The sequence below is a fragment of the Dasypus novemcinctus genome, chromosome 5 (genome assembly GCF_030445035.2).
Source record: "Dasypus novemcinctus isolate mDasNov1 chromosome 5, mDasNov1.1.hap2, whole genome shotgun sequence".
Taxonomy (NCBI): Eukaryota; Metazoa; Chordata; class Mammalia; order Cingulata; family Dasypodidae; genus Dasypus; species Dasypus novemcinctus.
Window position 1 is genome coordinate 140,734,561 of NC_080677.1, and position 15,942 is coordinate 140,750,502.

The following is a 15,942-nucleotide window of genomic DNA, read 5'->3' on the forward strand; positions in this document are numbered from 1 at the left end:
CTGCTTTGCCAGGGCTTGGGGCCCCTCCTCTCCTGCACCTCTGTGAGGTGCCACCCCAGGGCCAGACCTCCCCAGAAGAGAAACAAGGCTGGGTAGGCTTCTCCTCCATAAGCCAAACCCTTTGGTCCCAAGTGGAGGTCAAAGGGGTGGCAGCTCCAATTTGCTGTCAGCCACCTCAGTGACAAAGAATGGGCAGGAGCAGGTAATCTTCCCACCAGTCCACCAGCTCTCCCAAAAAGAGTGACTCTGTATTGACAAACCCCAATTCTCCGAAAGCATAACCTTGTTTGTTAACATCGCTGTCACCCTAGAGTGATATACCAACATTCTGATGCCATTACCTTTCCAGTGTATTTGCCACAGTCCCTGGAAAATCTTTTGCTTCAGCCAACATGGTTTCTACTGAAGGTCTCTTGTTTCTCTATCCATAGCTTCCTTACTTCTCTATCCATAGCTTCCTTATCTCACCTCTGGTGTTTTTCTTTTCTACCCGTAATGACCACCCTATCCTCCAAGGCAAAGCTCAGCTCCCATCTTCCCTGAATGCCTTCCCTGGTCATCCCATCTTAAAATTATTCTCTCTTCGGCTTTCTGTGGCCTTGCTATGTAGCCAGAGGTTAAGAATTAACAAATAATTACGATTACTGAATCATTCTATAGATGCCTTTTCACTTCCAGTATATTATAAAATAGTCAAAGATTAAAATCTAAAATTACTGAAACTGGCTAGACCGCCATCACACTTTGTATGTGGTCATTTCTAAACAAGACCTGATGTTACGATGGGTATTCCAGATAGATCTTACAATTGTATATCAACCTTTCTGTTGAAATAGTAGCCACTCCACCCTCTCCTGTTTGAAATACATTTTTTAAAAAAACCTTGTAACTGACCCTTGTTTTGCACCACCTTATCCCCAGGTGCCTTGACCTCTGATAATGATTATCTTGTGATTTTATAACCTTGTGACTTACCACTTCCCCCCACCCCCACCATGTTTGTTAATGAAGGAACCTGAGCCAACCCCACCCCAATTGCTCATTAACCTAAACCTTCTATAAAACTATTAGAATTACTGTAGTTTAGGGAGGCAGATTTTGGGCCCTTAGGCCACTGACCTCCTTTGTTATGTGCAAGCAAATAAACTTTCTCTCTTTAAAACCCCAGTGTCTCAGGAATTGGTTAATAAAGTGCATCAGCAGAAAAGCCCACCTTTTGGTCAGTATCAGTTGCCTTGTACACCTCTGTCCCTCATTTGACAGTAACTGGTGGGTGCCTAGCCTTGTTGGTAACAGTTGTGAGTTGCAAGGTAGCTCACATAAAGATGTGTCCAGGTCCTAATACCTATGGCAAAAGAGTAAATATTACTTTCTATGGCAAGAGATGTGATTGAGTTAAGGGTGTTGAGAGGAAGAACATATTCTGGATTATCCAAGGGTGTCCTAACTGCAATCACATTTTCCGCATCAGACAAATATACAGAGAAGAAGGCCATAGAAGACAGAGGCAGGGATCAGACTAATGCAGCCACAAAATATCTGGGGCCAATAAAAGGTGAAAGAGACAAGGAATAGAAAATTTCCTCGAGCCTTTGGAGGGAATACGGCCTTGCTAACACCTTGCTGTTGGACTTCTGGCCTCCAGAACTGTGAGAGAATAACTTTCTGTTGCTTTAAACCATGAAGTTGGTGGCAATTTGTTACAGCAGCCCCAGGAAAATAATATAGTGATAGTTCTTGTTTTATATACCTGGTCTCCATAAATAAACCATAAGCTCCTTGAAGACTGCAATCAAACTTTCAAAGCCTCCATATCCATACAATGGCTAATGTGTGTGGAAAGAAAGGGTCTGGCCCTGGTGCACAGAGGGGACAGGTTTTCCTTCCTGCTGTTCAGGGAGAGGGCTGCCACCCCAATGCTCAGAGAGGATTGGGCCTGTGTCCTGGTATATTCGTGTAGAGCCTGCCACCATCCCAATGCTGGGAGATGGTGGGGTCTGTGTCCCAGCATTTCATGGGAGGTTTGGAGAGCATCCTGATGCTTGGGGAGAGTGGGGCCTTCACTCTAGTGTCCAGGGAAAGAACGGCCACTCACAAGTGCTTGGAAGGGGTCGAGCTGGCAATCCATCAGGCCCAGGGGATAAAACATTGATTCATAGGTGACTCTCAGACCTTGAACTCTAATGGCATTTGCCATGCTGGGTGTGACAGTTTGAAGTTCTTTTATGAATCCCAAAACAAACAAGATCATATTTACTAATCCATTCCTGTGTGTGTGAGACCCTTTTGATTGCACTGCATCACTGAGACGTGACTCAGGTTGTGTCTCCGCCTTTTTGCTGGGTCTGATATAAACAGAGATACACAGAGAAAGACACACATAGGAAAATGAAGCTGCCATATTTGATCCTGCAACATGAGAGAAAGGACTTCAGGTTTGCCCACAGCTGAGCTCAAGGAGAGAAGCCCTAAGAAGCTCAAAGAGCTGAGGCCCAGAAAGAGTTGAGCCATATGTCTGATAGATCACAGCTGAACTTGGGAAGAAATCAGAGAAGCAGAAACTGAGAGAGTAGGCCCAGAAAGAGATAGCCCAATTCCTGGTTGCCCACACTGAGCTCCAGGACCTGGGCTCTGAGGAATGGTGAGCCTGAAAGGAAAGGCAGAAATCAGTGGCCATCTACACCAAGTGGCAGGACACCATTATCAGTAACTGACTGCAGTGAGAAAGCATCTCTGATGGTGCCTTAATTTGGACATTTCACAGCCTTGGAACTGTAAGCTTTTAGCCTAAATAAAATCCCCACTATAAAAGCTAACCCATCTCTGGTACTTTGCATCTGCAGCCATTTGGCAAACTAAGACACTGGGTTTTTTAATTGTTTGGGACTGTGACATCTGTTTTCCTGCCAATTTCTCCCTTCTGAAATGGGAAAGTCTATACTATGCCTGCCCCTCCATCTTATATTAGAAGCAAATAATTTGTTTTCTAGATTTCAAGCAGAGGGGAATTGTGCTCCAGGACAGAAAATATTCAAAGCTGATTTTGAGGAGACTTTTTAGTTAGCAGTGTTACTAAAAGGACTTAAGTTTTCTGGGATGCTGTAATGGAATAAATGTATTCTGCATGTGGAAAGAACATGTCATTTTGAGTCCAAAAGGGGGACAATGGTGGTTTGGAGCTATGGACCCCAGAAAAACATGTCCTTAAATTGAATTCTTTCCTGGGGTGTGAACCCATTATAAGTAGGACATTTTGATGGGGTACTTCAGTTAAGGTATGGCTCAGCTCAATCAGAATGGGCCTTACTCCTATTACTGCAATTCTTTATAAGCAGAAAGAAATTCAGACAGAAAGAGAAAGCCACAGTGGGAGCAGCCAGCAGCTGAACATTAACAGAACCCAGAAGAGAAGGGAAAGGCTAGGAGAGGCTGCCATGTGCATTGCCATGTGATAGAGAAGCCCAAGGCCAAGGATCACCAGCAGCCAGTCCCAGAGTGCCACAGTCTCTGGGTAGAAGGCATCATCTTGACAATGCCTTGATTTAGACTTCTTCCTAACCTCAAAATGTGAGCCATTAAATTCCAATTGTTTAAGTCAACACATTGCACATTTTTTGCTTAAGCAGTGAAGGAAACTCAAGCAGCACAGAAATAAACCCACACATCTGTGGCCTACTGGTTTTTGACAAGGGAGCCAAGTCTACTGACTGGGGAAAGAATAGTCTATAACAAATTTTGCTGAAAACTGGACATACACATGCAAAAGAATGTAAGTATACTCCTACCTCATACCAGATATAAAAACTAATTCAAAATAGATTAATAACATAAATACAAGAGCTAGACCCATAAAACTCTTAGAAGAAAGCATAGGGAAATATTTTCATGACCTTCTATTAGGCAATAGAGTTTTAGATGTTATATCAAAAGCACAAGCAACAAAAGAAAAAAAATTAGATCTGATCAAAATGAAAACCTTTTGTGCAGCAAAGGTTATTATTAAGAAAGCAAAAAAACAACTCCAGTATAGAAGAAAATATTTGGAAATAATATATCTGATATAGGTTTAATATCCAGAACATATAAAAAACTCCTACAACTCAACAATAAAAATCAACACAATTTTAAAAATAGGCAAAGGACTTGAACAGGCATTTCTCCAAAGAAGTTATACAAATGCCAGTAAGCACAGGAAAATATTCTCAACATCGTTATCCATTAGGGAACTGCACATCAAAACCCAAGTGAGATACCACACTGCACCCAATAGGATGGCTATTATTTTAAAAAGGGAAAGGGAAAGGGAAAGGGAAAGGGAAAGGGAAAGGGAAAGGGAAAGGGAAAGGGAAAGGGAAAGGGAAAGGGAAAGGGAAAGGGAAGGGAAGGGAAGGGAAGGGAAGGACAGGACAGGAAAAAAGGGAAGGGAAGAGAAAAGAACAGGAGCTGACAAGGATGTGGATAAATAGGAACCCCCCCAGACACTCGTGGTGGGAATGTAAAATGGTGAAACTGCTGTGGAAAAGTATTTGGCAGTTCCTCAAAAAATTAAACATAGGGAACCGGACTTGGCCCAGTGGTTAGGGTGTCCGTCTACCATATGGGAGGTCCGCTGTTCAAACCCTGGGCCTCCTTGACCCATGTGGAGCTGGCCCATGCGCAGTGCTGATGCGCCCAAGGAGTGCCCTGCCACGCAGGGGTGTCCCCCACGTAGGGGAGCCCCACGTGCAAGGAGTGCACCCATAAGGAGAGCCACCCAGCACGAAAGAAAGTGCAGCCTGCCCAGGAATGGTGCCGCCCACACTTCCCGTGCCGCTGATGACAACAGAAGCGGACAAAGAAACAAGACGCAGCAAATAGACACAGAGAACAGACAACCAGGGGAGGGGGGGAATTAAAAATAAATAAATAAATCTAAAAAAAAAAAAAATTAAACATAGAATACCATATGACTGGCAATTTCACCTTTAGATATGTATATACCAGAAAGAAGTGAAAGCAAGGACTAGAATAGTTATTTATACAACAATATTTATAGCAGCATTGCAATACCTAAAAGGTGGGAGCAACCAAAGTGTCCATCACAGAAAATGGATTTTAAAAATGGAATGTTACTCAACAGTAAAAAAGGAATGATGTTTTAATTCCTGCTACAATATGTATGAAACTTGCAGACATCATGTTGAGTGAAATATCATCATGTTGAATCAATGCATAATATGTGCAGAGTCTCTGATTGGGGTGATGGAAAAGTTCTGGCAGTGGGTAGTGGTGCTGGTAGTACAACATCTTGAGTATGATTAATGCCACTGAATTGCATGCTTTGGAGTGGTTGGGATGGGCAATTTTTTAATGTGTATGTGCTAACATGAAAAGAGAGAGAAACTAAGGAGACAATGACAACTAAATGTAATTCATGATCTTTAATTATATCTAATAATGGAGGAGGAAATGTCCAAAGGACATTATTGGGACAACTGGAAAAGTGGAATATAGATTGTATGCTTTATATCAATGTTAAACATCTTGAATTTGATAATTGTACTTAATGTAGTTACATAAGTGAATATTTTTGTTTTTAGGAAATATACACAGAAGAATGGTAAAGGAGTACGATATATACAACGTTCTCTCAAATGTTTAGAAAATAATAGTTTAGATAGATAGACTGACAAACTGATTGATAGAATGATAAGGCAAATGTTGCAAAATGGTATAAGTTGGTAAAACTGGCTATCTGGGTAAGAGGTATATTGTATTATTTTTAAGGTAAGCATTTTTTTGGGAGGGGGGCTGCACTGGGCATTGAACCAGGGACCTTGTACATGGGACACAGGCACTCAAACCCCTGAGCTATATCCTTCCCTGTATTATTTTTGTATTACTTTTGCAATGTTCCAGTATGTTTGAAATTGTTTCAAAAGAAAAGGTAAACACATACACACACACAAATCACAATACATGCAATTACTCTTAGAATCTTCAGGCCACTTGAGGGAATGACATTTTTGCTTTATGACCCTGGGCTTGCAAAGATGCAGAGCTGGCACAATAACTTCCAAGAAGGCTTCACTGGGCTCCTCTTGAACTCCCCCTGCCCCCCACTCCATGGACCCTCATAGGAGCCCAGGTTAAATAGCAGAGCAGAAATCTCCAGGAATCAGTTTCTCTACCCGTACAACTGTTAAACAGACAGGAACTGTCTGTACCAACTATTTTGAAACTCTGAAGTCGGGAAGAACGCTGCACAACCTCCAGGGAAGTGAAGAAGGAAGAGGCTGGTAAATTTCATAAAGACCAGCAAATTACTGTTTCCACCAGTTCTCCCAATCCCCACTCTCACAGCAGGCAGTAAATGGGATCCAGCCGCTGGAGTAGCTTTCTGGTGCCAGAGAAAGACAAGCAAACTTAGTTCCCCAAGATCCTGGGTGGAGAGCAGTTCAATTGCTGATCACTGCTTTTGATTAGCTACTTCAGATCACCAGAGGACGGACTCTGACAGCAGTCACTGTGAAAACCACCCCAGACAAAGCAGCAGAGGGGGCTTAAAGATGGTTCACTTCCTCAGAAGAGTGGAGGACAGTTGGAGGGCTGCATTTGCTGGGCAGGTATTGAGTCAAGAAAGTACTTTGGGGATCCAAGGAAGAAGCATTTGGTACCCATCCTGGCCACTCCATCAGCCCCTTCCCAGAGCAGTTTGTAATTGGCCAGCACTATCTCTGGGGGTCCTTAGACTTGTTCAAGCTGGGAAAGAGGATTTGAAGAGGCATCTCTGACAAGCTTCCCCCTCCCAGAATTTCTCCTCTAGGCAAAAACAGCTTGAGAAAACAAAAGCAGTTTAAAAAACAATAGAAGGGAGGATGTAGCTCAAGTGATTGAACACCTGCTTCCCATGTACAAGGTTCTGGGTTCAATGCCCGGTACCTCCTAAAAAAAATAAAAATAAAAGCAGACAGCCTGAGAGTAAAGGCTGACCTGCTTTAAGTCCTTCAGTGGAACACATGGGAGAGGGAGAAGGTCTGTTCCCTGGAAAGTACAGGGGACAGACTCCTGTAAATGAGGGAACTCCTAAGGCCACTAGCAAGCTCAAGCCAAGGATAAGACACAGGCCCAGAAATGGCAGGGAGGACCCTCCACTTTACATTCACCTTGTATTGACCTTCCTGATAGGAGGGCTAACTCTCATGGAGAGCAGCAGGCAATGCAAAACCAGGTTGCAGAGATGGTGAAAAGTGTTTTTTGTTTAGGTTTGCTTGGTTTTGTTAGCTCCTGACACTCAAGAAAATTTCTGTCATATCACCAAGTGGATACAAACTCAAGAAATAGAGGTCTTAAGGAATAAATCCCAGAGTTAACATTTCAAAATATTAAAATGTACCTAGTGTAACCAACGATTACAAGACAAACAAACAGGAAATGATGGCCAATCTAAAAGAAGAGGATAAAAATTCAAAAAACCTTCAATAAAGAAACCCAACTGTGGACGTACTGGATAAAAACTTTTTAAAAAATGATCTTCAATAAACTCAAGGAGAAGAAGGAAAATACTGAGAAAGAACTAAAGGTTATCAGGCAAACAATGAATGAAAAATATAATAGAAATTTTAAAAAGGAACTGAACGGAACTACTGGAATTGACGACAACAATGACTGAAATGAAAAATTATCAGGAAGATTTCAACAGTGGGTTGGAGATGGAAGAAGAAAGGAAAAGTGAGTTCAAAGACAATTGAAATGAGTCAGGCTAAGGGGCAGTAAGAAAAAAGAATTACAAAATGGACAAGCAGACTAAGAGAACCATGGAGCACCATCAAGCATACCAGTTACATACTATGGGAGTCCAGAAGGACAAGAAAGAGAGGAAGCAGCAGAAAGAATAGTCAAAGAAATAATGATAGAACTTCCCACACTTAGCAGAAGATTGAATATACATATCAAAGAAGTCCAGAGAATACCAAACAAGATAAACTTGATGAGAAACATACCCTGTCACATACTTATCACACTGTTTAATGCAAAGGACAAGGAGAATATTCTGAAAGCTATAAGAGAAAAGTAATATGTTATGTACAAGGGAATCCTAATTAAGTGCCAATTTCTCATCAGAAACAATGGAAGCAAGAAGGCAGTAAGTTGAAATATTTCAAGAACTAAGAGCAAACAATTGCCAACAAAGAATTTTATATCCGGTGGGACTTTCTTTTAAAAATGAGGGACAGTTTAAGACATCTACAGATAAGCAAAGGCTGAGGGAGTTCATTATTACTAGACCTGCTCTAAGAGCAATGCTAAAGGGTGTTTGTCAAACTGAAAGAAGAGGACACTAGACAGTCATTCGAGGTGTCATGAAGTAATAAAACCTCCATTAATAAATAATAATATAAGTATAATATAATAATAAGTAATAAAACCATTTGAATAATTATAAATACCAGTAGTATTATAAAATAGTTTTAGTATATAATTTCACTTCTTACTTCCTACAGGTTCAAAAATGCAAGTGTATAAAAAGTAATGACAACTCTATCATTGTACATACAATGTACAAGACCCAATTTGTAACAAGTAGCAAAAAAAAGTGGGGGGATGGTGAGATATAGGAACAAAGTATATGTATTCTATTGAAGTCAAGTTGTAAAAAATCAAATATAATTCAGGATGATATATTTTAACCCATGGTAAACACAAGGAAAATAAATGAAAAATATATCCAGAGAGAAATGAGAAGGAACTCAATATGGAACAATACAAAAAATCAAATAAATATGACAATAGATATTAATGGAAGAATTGAGGGACAAAAATGGTAAAAGACATACAAAAACTAAATAGTAAAATGATAGAAAAAAGTTCTGCATTACCAGAAGTGACTTTAAATATAAATGGAGTAACTCCAGTCAAAAGGCAGAGGTTGGCAGAAAAGTTAGGAAAGCACGACCCAAATATATGCTGTTTATAAGAAACTTACCCTAAACTCAAATATGTAAGTAGAATGAAAGTAAAAAAATGGGAAAAATATATACTATGCAAGTAGTAACCAAAAGAGAGCTGGGGTAGCTTTACTAATATAATATAAAAGAGACTTTACATAAAAAATTCTTACAAGAGACAAATACAGTCTTTATATACTGATAAAGGGGTCAATTCAACAAGAAGATGTAACAATTATAAATACATATGTACCTAACAGCAGAGCCCCAAAATATATGAAGCAAATACTGACAGATTTAAATCAACTAGACTGCACAAACATATATAGAACACTTCACCCAACTACAACAGAACAGGTACTCTTCTTGAATGCACAGGGATCATTCTTCAGGACAGATCAATTTTAGGTTGCAAAACAGTTCTCAAAAATTCAAAAATCTTGAAATCATACAATGTTTCTTCTCTGACCACCCTTGTTTCTCCCTAGTTTCTATGAAACTAGAAGTCAATAACAGAGGCAGAAATGGAAAATTCACAATATGTGTAAATTAAACAGCATACTCTTAAACAACAAACAGATTAAAGAATTGATCACAAAAGAAATTAGGAAATACCTTGAAGCAAATGAAAATGCAGCATAACAAAACTTATGGAATGTAGCAAAGGCTGTGCCGAAAGGGAAATTTATAGCTCTAAATGCTTACATTAAAAAAAGAAGATTTCAAATCAGAGTCCTTACCCCAAAAATGGAAGGTGGAAGAAAAAGAAAAGCAGACTAAACCCATAGCAAGCAGAAAGGCAGAAATAAAGATTATAGCACAGATAAATGAAATAGTGAATGAAAAAATAGAATCAACAAACCGAAAGTTTGTTATCTGAAAAGATAAATAAAATGAATGATCTTTTAGCTAGACTTAAGCACAGAAAAAAGAAAGAAGACACAAATAATGAAAATCAGAAATGAAAAGGGACAATTACTACTGATTCCACCAAAATATATAAAAACTATAAGAAGAGACTATTAACTGTATATCTACAAATTGGATAACCTAGATGAATTGGACAAATTCCTAGAAACACACAAACGAGTTACACTGACTCAAAAAGAAATGGAAGATCTCAGCAGAAGAATAACTAGTAAAGTGATTAAATCACCAAACAAACATTCCAACAAAGAAAAGCCCAGGACCAGATGGTTTCACAGGAGAATTTTACCAAACATCCCAAGAAAAGTTAACCCCAGTCCTGCTTAATCTCTGAAAAATTGAAGAGGGAACACTCCCTAATTCATTCCAGGAGGCCAAGATCACTTTCATACCAAAGCCAGATAAAGATACCACAAGAAAAGAATATTACAGACCAATATCTCTTATGAATGTAGATGCAAAATTCTCAAAAATAAAATTACTAACAAACAGAATCCAATAGCACATTAAAAGACTTACCACCATGATCAAGTGGGACTTATCTCAGGTATGCAAGGGTGGTTTGACATAAGAAAATCAATTAATGTAATAGATCATATTAAAATATGATGGGAAAAAACACATGATCTTCTCAGGTGATGGGAAAAAGGACTTTGACATACTCCAAATGGTTTCTTGATAAAAACTTAGAAAATTAGAACTTGAAGGGCTATCTGCCCTGTGGGATGAGGGCTGCCACAGTGCTACCATCTAGCATTCACCAACTCTGTCTGTTGATGGACTTGACTCTTCTAAAGTTCCTAATCGTAAGAATGGCAGGATTAAAGCTCTCTAACCTTGAATTTTACTCTATAAAAAGCCCTCTGCCTCTATGCCCATCATCCCTCACAAACACACATGCATATGCAAACACACAAACATACCCCAGCACCTTCAACCTCCTGGCAACAGCTTGAGTGTAAACTGATTTGATTTCTCTTTCATATTTCTATTAAAATGAAGTGTTCAAGCAGGTGAGACGATGGCTTTAGAAAAATTTCCTCCAGACTAACCTCACATTTCTCTCCCTTCATTCAGTTCCTGGGGCACCAGACATCTGTGGAGGAGGAGCTTCGAGCCCAGAAAAATCAGAGTGCTCTGTAGGCTTGCAGGGGTCATCAAGGCCCAGGATCATTGAAGGAAATGTGCTTCTGGGGTCCGGAAGAGAAAGTCCAATGCCAGGTCTAGAGGTGGATCTTTCCCTCCAGTTCCAACCTCTTGGTATGAAAACCCTCACACCTGGTGTATGAATGAGAAGAATCTACAAGAAAGAACACCTTGAAATCAGCAAAAGGCATTATGTCCTAACCAATGATCTCTTCTCTCCCATGTTTCTGCATCATTACAGCAGGCCCCTGTACCAGCAGGAACACCCCTTTATAACACCTCTGAGTGCCTCTGAGTATGGACATATCCAGCTCTAACGCAGATAACGCATTAGTTTTGAGTGCATACGTGGATGATTCAACAATTGTTTTTAAAACAGGTACCGGGGATTGAACCCAGGACCTCATATATGCCAAGCAGGTGCTCGACCACTGAGCTTCACCTGCTCCCCTCAACAATTTTTATTTTAAGATTTATTTCTGCCCACCTACCCCTCATTGTCTGCTCTCTGTGTCCATTCACTGTGTGTTCTTCTGTGTTTGTGTGTCTTCTCTTTAGACAGCACCAGGAATTGATCCCAGGACCTTCCAGAGTGGGAGAGAGGTGCTCAATCCCCTACACCACCTCAGCTCCCTGGTCTGCTGTGTCTCTTATTGTCTCTCCTCTGTGTCTGTTTTTGGTGTATCATCTTGCTGTGCTATCTCTCAGCTCCGGCCAGCTTGCCATGTGGGCCAGCACTCCACATGAACCAGCTCTTGGCTTAGGCCAGCTCGCCACGCCAGCCAGCTTGCCTTCACCAGGAGACCCTGAGAGTCAAACCCTGGAACTCCCATATGGCAGATGGATGCCCAAAAGTTTGAGCCACATCTGCTTCCCCTCAACAATTTTTAATGTGTAGTATTCAAATGGTCTCAACCTGGCTTGAACATTATATCTCAAAGGAATTGAGTTAGAAAAGAGAAAAACAAAAAAAAACAAAAAACTTTATCTTCCCTCCTCCCTCTTCCCAATGTTTGGCCTTTTCTGGGTTCGCTCAGCTTGTGGCACCCTGCGGATTCCTCTCCACTTCTTAGCAAGACGAGAAATTCAGCCTTCCCTGTGCTGAGAGAGGCAGGGAGAATGGGAGAAATCTATCAGCTTTACTAACTTATTTCATTTTCACCCTCAATTATTTCCCATCTAACAAGTGCCTGCGCAGAGGAAGAAGGCACAATGGTGAGAACAAAGGTTTGGTGTGTGGTTCAATCTTTTCAGGAGAGAGTGAGAGAGAAGAATTTGCTATCAGGGAGAGCGGGCCATGTCTCCTCCCCCCCCCCCCTTCTCCTCTCTGCCACTGCATTAGTATTGTGCTTCTTGTCTGAGAAAGAAAGGCTCTCAGCATGTCATGAACCCTTGAAAATTTTCCAGCCCACAGTACCACTCAGAGAAAGAATGCTCCAGGGGGAAAAATAACCTTTGTGTGAGGAGCAGGCTTTGTTCTTCGGTGTTTCCTAAATGTTCAATGACATAAAAGGAAGGTTAAATCTTCGCCTCAGTGTTATCCAGACAGAGATGCTTGTCAGATTCAAAAGGCATCACTCTCCCACAACGTATCAGAACTGCTGCCTCCTGACTGGGGCAGAGGCAGCTGGAGGAGGACTGAGGGAAGGGCACCGTTGAGTGCAGAGAGGTGGCTTCTGCAGAAAGCTCCAGCCTCTTCCTTTCTTAGGACACTTTTCTAGGACACGCCTAAAACCGGAAGGATTTAGGACTCCCCTTCCAAAAATGCAATTCCTGAATGACAAAGAAGAAAGCGCTTACTACTGGGATAACCTGCCTCAAGCTGGGTTCCTCTCCTAAGCCACCCCCCACCCCCATCCAGGGAAGAGAACTCAAAACCTCACCATTTAAAAATAATGACCAAAAATGCGCCTCCCGTGTCTTGACTTCAGTTGACAGGTGAGCCTGTCCCCACTAAGTGTGCCAATTAACATAAACACATACCATTAACTTCATTATGACAGGCAAATTCAGAGTGCCTGTATATGCAACACAAACTCATCACACAAAAATACCTTGGGAAAGTGGCTTGATCTACCTCAAGGTAAATAGTTGCTACTGATCTACCTCAAGGTACTTAAAAACCAACTTCCTCTTGGATCATTTAAACTTGGTTAAAGCTTTAATTTGTCTACTAATCATTTCATGAATTTAAATTGCATTCCACTCCATAATCAGAATATCACAAATCTTAAGCCCATAGCATCTGGGCACATTTGGGTCTCCTGTCTTCAGAAAGGTGGCCATGACTCGGCCCCTCTCTTTCCAAACACATGGACGCAATTAGAGAACTGGATCTTTGGCCGCATTGAAACCCAAACTCATAGAGATAAAAACATGTTCTCTCAAAATTTGCCAAGAGACAGCTAAAGACTCTAGCGTCTGAAGGAGGCCACGATATAGAAAGAGCTGAAGAAGGAATCTCCTCCAAGGCCAGGTGTGGAATGAGATCCTTATCCATTCTGACAATCTGCTGAGAAAGAGAAAGGAAAAAATTGGACAAGAAGGAGCTACAAAATGCCTCCCAGCTTGCATACTCCACCTGGGAATTCAAGGCTCTAATCTTTCCACACAAACAGTTTTCATGTTTTAATTTAATGGCCCTCTCTAGGGATTTTTTTTTTTTTTTTGAAACTAGGTCTTTCAAGACCTTTCATTATGGTATTGAGATAAAGGGAGAAAAAGGGAGAAAAGAGCAGGGGTTTATAGAAAAAAAAAAAAAAAGACCAGATAAAAAGAGAAGCAGAAGATGAAAGGGGTGACAGAATAAGAAAGGGAAGAAGAGAGGGAGGGAGGGACAGGTGGAGAATTCACCAATGGTATGGCTATAGCCACAAAGCAAGACTCTGGAATTTTTTTCATAGTTGTAGATTCCCTGAGCCAGTTAATGAACCTAAGAGAAAAATGACAAACCTCTTCATTTCTGAGAAACCCATTATCTATTTTTATATTTTCCCAAATGTTGAATAATGGAAATGTTATTTGGAGAGAGAGTCCAACTGCCTACTTAAAATGAGAAGAACAAAAAGTCTACTGAGAGTGAAAAGACAAAAGACTTTAAAGCAGAGGAGCAGTTAGGCTGTGAATATGCTACAGTGTCCAGTACAAATAGACAAGAGTATATACCAGATGTGATGTGTCTTGAAATATAATCCAGTGATACTATAAAAACGTAACCAATACTAAAAGTTATTGTTTATTTATTCTCTATCTCATCTTTTTATTAAAACATTTGTGAATGTTTTATTGTTTTTATTTAAACATTTGTGAATAGCTTAGAAGCACAAAAAACATTAGAATAGTAATATGTATATTCTTAAATAAAAATGTATGAACAAGAATATTTCTTATTCTTTTACTGAGTGAAAAAACTTGGAATTTGGGCAGTCATTTATATGGGAAATATAACTTATGAAACATTCATACATATATCGTCCCTATGATTCTCCCAACAATCTTATAAGTTTAATATTCTTCTCCTTGTATGACAGGTAATAAGTGGAAAAATTAAGCCTAGATCCTTTAACTTTAAATTATTTGCCTTACATTCTATCACATACTGTACCTTGATGATGTCTGGAGCCACTGAGAACACATGAACCAAAATAAAAATTGTCATCTTGGAACCATGTCAAGAAAAGTCAAAGTCCTTTAGGGGCTCCATTCTCCAATCTATGCTTCTAGCAAAGAAGGTTCACCATCAAGGCATATGAATAAATAATAGCAAAAACTAGAATAAATCCTGCTTGTTTTGGGGAGGTTTAATAAGATGAGTTATACAGTGGGTCAGGGCAGAGATACTCATCTTATTTTTGTTAACCGGAGATGCGGCATTTGTACTTTAAAAGGGAGTAAAGGCCATTTCTCCTATACTGGTGCTCCCAGCTCAAAGCTCAGCTTATTGTCTCCCAGATTTTGTGAGCCTCCTGGAAATAGCCTTTTAAGAAACATGGACCCCTGTCTTGGGTAAGGGTTTTCTCTTCAGATTCCAGTTAAGGAGACACTGCATTCTGAGCAGGGATTCTGGCCCCTGATTGGCAAGGCCTGTCAGGATTCTCCCCTGAAAACTTCTGAATAGGTCCAATTGAGCCTCTTAATAGAGTCTCTGTCATGAATGATCCAAGTATCCTATAAGCCTAAGAAAGCATCAGAGTACCTTCTCTGCTATTTCTAAATAAATCCCATCCAGCATAACATGCAACCAAGTGGTCTTTTCCTGTTGTAAAGTGACTTAACAAAAGTGAGAAGGAACAAAAATATATTTTATAATTTAAATCTAGGCTGAAGCATGATGTCGTTGAGAAGATATACTATGCTGGCATCATATGTGAAAAGAAAAATAAATTAATATTACTGCACTGTAGGGCAAAAAAGCAGGGGTATTAGAAATACGAACCTGGGTGTTAATTCTGGCTCAACCATTCACAAAACAAGAGTCTTGGGCAAGTGTTCTGGGACTTTCTAGGCCTCAGCATTGTATTTGTAAAGTGGGGATAATTATGCTTATTTTTGCAAGGTATTTTTGAATATTAAATGAGATAACAGTTCATGTGACTAGCATCACACCTGGAACACAACTGTCCCATCCCCTTCTTGTTTCCCATTAGCAATGGCTTCAACTATTAGAAGGAAAATATACTGAAAAAAGCAAATGTAAGAAAGATAGGCATGGAGTAAGATGGAATACACATTAGGCTATATACATGAAACAACACATATTGATACATGTCCTTTCATAATTTTATATCCACCACAAGAAGTAAAGCAAGTATTTTAGCCAAGCAGCATCTTTCATAGGACAATGAATTCCTATTTAGGATATTAGCACAGAAGGTCATGAAGTCCTAGTCTAGTCACCCAGATTCAGAAGCAAGAGAAGAGAAAAGAGCTATGTGAAAGGAAC

The 15,942-nt window shown here is 40.1% G+C and overlaps 1 protein-coding gene across 4 annotated transcripts in view; it reads right to left on the reverse strand.

Moving 5' to 3' along the window:
- Positions 1–15,942, reverse strand: part of PTPRN2 (protein tyrosine phosphatase receptor type N2) — a 1,274,829-nt gene that overhangs the window by 857,093 nt on the left and 401,794 nt on the right. Inside the window, exon 1 of one of the 4 annotated variants that reach the window (XM_071215383.1) lies at positions 10,907–11,154. The exons of 2 other annotated variants lie outside the window; for them this stretch is intronic. The gene's annotated coding sequence lies outside the window, so the exon portion shown is untranslated. Of the gene's footprint in view, positions 1–10,906; positions 11,155–15,942 lie in introns of those variants that run through there. One more of the 4 variants, XM_071215382.1, reaches the window with a different exon arrangement.